Raw genomic sequence first — 3,668 nt, 5'->3', positions numbered from 1 at the left:
TTGCAAATGTTTTATTACACACATGAAGCGTGGTTTTAAGAAGTTATTATAGAACCTGGAGTGGTACAAAACTGGAAGACCAGGATCCTGTGGCTCTCAGACTTTCTTTTCTGTCTTTTTTTTAAGTGAGAGGAGGGAGGATAGACTCCCACATATGCCCTGACCAGGATCTATCCAGCAAGCCCGGCTGGGGCCAATGCTTGAATCTACTGAGCTATCCTCAGCACCTGAGGCTGATGCTTGAACCAGCTGAGCTATCCTCAGTGCCCGGGGCCAATGCTCAAACCAATCAAGCCGCTAGCGAGAAGGAAAGAGAGAAAAGGGGGAGAGGGAGAGGAAGAGAAATCAGATGGTTGCTTCTCATGTGTGCCCTGACCAGAAGTTGAACCCAGGACATCTGCACACACAGCCAATGCTCTATCCACTGAACCAACTGGCCTGGGCCTCTCATCCTTTCTTGGTAGATTTCCAAGCTATCTGCCTCATGTCCTGGCCTCTTTCAGTTTATAGAGTTCTCAGGAGTTGGCAGCATTGTTCTCTTCCCATTTTGGAGCTTCACTATCACAATGACAAGGATGTTTTCAATTCACTGGCCTACCTCAGACCCTAACTGTTGGGCTGTGTTTTCCATGGCATAGTGACATAAAGGGCTGTTAAAAGAACCCTAACCAAGACCAATTTATCCCAAATCAGAACAGTTAAATTTGAGATCAAGTGCATTAATGGTGGCAGCAGGGAGTGCTTAACTTTGAGGATTTACAAATGCTAGAGAGTCAAGAATTCTCTGAAAGTTCCTAACATTGATACAATCTCAAAATGGGGTAGGTTTTTTTTTTTTTTTTAAATCAGGTGTGGGTTGGTCTAGATATGTCACCATTTATTGAACATGTGTCACAGGCTCTATGTTTTAGTTAACCCTCATTCTATGAGGTAGGTATTAATATCTTTTTTGGAGTGAGGACGGTAAAGTATAAACACGTACAATTTGCCCATGATCACAAAGCTAGCAGGTGATTCTGTATTTATCCACTATAATAAAGCAGTTTGTTAAAGGGAAGATGAAGTGCTGCGATTCTTATTTATCTTTTTGGCCATATTGGTTTCATTCAGCATATCCTGCTGCGGTGGAAAGTTTAAACAAGACAGCAGTTTTATCTGACTTAGATAGCACAGCATTTTCCATTACCATTACCTAACACGTTTTTAGTTCCTCAGTTGTGCCCCATGCAATATGTGTGCCAAGTCAGCATTTAGACAGAAAATAGTCTGTGATCCTAGTATCTAAGTCACCCAGACATTTTTTTGGGAGGCAAACTTTGATCCTTGTTTCTTCAAAAAGGGTAGCACTTGGAATTAAGTGATCCAGACAAGGTGGAGAGGGGTCAGGAGTAGAGCAGACAAGGTTTGGGACAGGGGTTTCACCTATCAGGGTGAAGTCAGGTGACTGACTCACAGGTGACTGGTCCACCTGCCCGCGTCTCAGCTGTCACGTCGGTGGGTAGAGGTTTGCAGACTGGATGCCTAGGGGGTGCCGCCCGAGCCTGGCTCTGGATCTGGATACCAAAAAGTCAAAGGAAGGAAGCGCTAGAGTACAGCTTCAAGCATTTATAGGCAATGCTGGCCACTGGGGCGTTCGGTCAAGTTTGTTCGCAGGACCTGGGTCAGCACGGCCGCTTTCGTGCCTATGCCCGTTCTCTAACGTTTTGGCCCCAAGCCCAGCACATCCCACGCTGGGTGGCTCCTGCAATCTGTTCTCCGCGACAACTCAGTCCGAGAAAAACGACCATATCCCACTGCCTATAGCCGCGCCCCCTCACCGGGGTCGCAAACGTCGCGAGATTGTCGACCGTCCTCCCAGCCCGGATCCAGCGGTCCCCAGCGTCCAGAGCGCGCACGCAGACCCACGCAGGGTACGCACGGCTGGCGGGGCTGGCCTTCTCAGCCGTCAGTCTCCCCGCCCCGATGGCGCAGTCTCGCGAGAGTTGGGAATAAACAGCCCCGAATGGGGGCTCGAGGTATGTCTGCCGTGGAGGCGCCGTTAACCCGGGCCCTGCGGACCCGAGCTTGAAGCAGCCGCAGGTACGTCAGACGGCCAGTTCTTGGAGGCACCGCCCCTCTCTCCTCATCTGCGGGGCAGCCAACGCGTGCAACGCTCCTGTGCCTGAGGCCCCGAGGGTGGGGGTCTGCGCGGACCGTGGCTGGGGCCTCCCTGCGACCCTGGACCCTGGACACGTGGGGAGCAGACCCGCAGCGCGGGGCGTGGGGCGCGGGCCGGGGGGCGTGCGGTAAAGCCAGGCATTTAAATGCACCGCTGCGCGGCGTGCACGGCGGTAGGATATGAATGGTCACCTCCGCTCGCCCGACTCGGCCTGAATTTACGGCTGGGGTCCCTGCCCGGCCTTTTCTCCGTGTTTACACCGTGTGGTAGCTAGCTCAATTTCGTTTTCTTTACGTGAAATAAGCTTTAATGGAGTGAAACAATATGTCAGGCTATGACTTGACCCTCAGCCTCCGAACGTACCCGTAGTGCTAGGTATACTTCCAGAAGGGTTCTGGTATCAGATTTTAGATGACCTCAGTCCTTTGCCCTAGCTGAGTCTGTGCACACTGCTCCACTGATTTTCAGAATTGCAGTGTGAGAAACTCGTCACAAGTTGGGCCCCTGACGCTCTTGGGTTTACTCTCAGAACCAGAATGCCTTTCAGATCTGTGGGATCTTAAAGTATTGCCTTGCTCTGTCCTGATGTGCTTCCTATGACTATTATATTATAGATCAGCATCATTTTTATTAAGCTGTTAACCCCTTGTTTTTGTTAGGGCCGGTGAGAATCTTGGCCTATTTGTGAATGCAAATTAAGTTCATTATTTACATTGACTTACTTATGCCAAGTAAGATAGAGTGGCATAAGATCTGAGTTGAACTCTGGAGAATTTAGTTTCCTATGGCCCTTTAGTCTTAACTATGCTAGTACTTTACCTAGTTTTCTGACTTCAGGGTCTCATTTTGCATATGTATAAAAATGAGGGGCCTGGAAAACAGTGATTCTTCCCAGTTTTGTTTTGTTTTTTTACCTGCAGCACCCATGTTATATACATACATATTTTTAATGTAAGAGTTTTGTTAAGTTAAAATTTACATACTGTGAAATTCACTTGTTTTAAGGTACTTATTCAGTGACTTTTTCAAATTAAACTCACAGAGGTGTGCAGTCAATCACCACACCCCACTTTTAGAACATTTCTATTACCCCAGGAAGATCTCTGGTGCCCATTTATAGTCACTACTCTTTTCTAAACCCAGCCCCAGATCAGATCATCATTAGTCTGTCTGTCTCTCCCTAGATCTGTCTTTTTCAGATACAGTAATTAATAGATTCAGGTGGAATCATATGTGGTCTTTTGTGTCTGGTTTCTTTAATTTAGCATAATTGTTTTCAAGGTTTATCCATGTTGTAGCATGTATCACCATTCCTTTTTATGGCCCAGTATTTTATTTTTATGGATAAAAATATTTTGTTCATTCATGCAGAACACCTTTTGCAAATAAAATTTATGTTGATGGCTAAAGCCTTTTATTGGAGGTTGGGGTAGTGACAGTTGTCTACTAGTTCTCTCCATTGCATTCCTCAAGCATCCAGTATAATCAAAAGTTGCTTGTACCTATGAAG

At 47.0% G+C, this 3,668-nt stretch overlaps 1 protein-coding gene across 1 annotated transcript in view; it reads left to right on the top strand.

The window, feature by feature from the left end:
• The first annotated feature begins 1,937 nt into the window (after positions 1–1,937).
• The window catches only part of MBTPS1 (membrane bound transcription factor peptidase, site 1), a 65,547-nt gene continuing 63,816 nt past the window's right edge, over positions 1,938–3,668 (top strand). The window contains exon 1 of the mRNA XM_066348409.1: positions 1,938–2,079. The gene's annotated coding sequence lies outside the window, so the exon portion shown is untranslated. The remainder of the gene's footprint in view (positions 2,080–3,668) is intronic.

The sequence above is a fragment of the Saccopteryx leptura genome, chromosome 9, assembly GCF_036850995.1.
Source record: "Saccopteryx leptura isolate mSacLep1 chromosome 9, mSacLep1_pri_phased_curated, whole genome shotgun sequence".
Lineage (NCBI taxonomy): Eukaryota > Metazoa > Chordata > Mammalia > Chiroptera > Emballonuridae > Saccopteryx > Saccopteryx leptura.
Note: the sequence above shows the minus strand (reverse complement) of the source record. Positions and strands in the feature narration are given on the sequence as shown.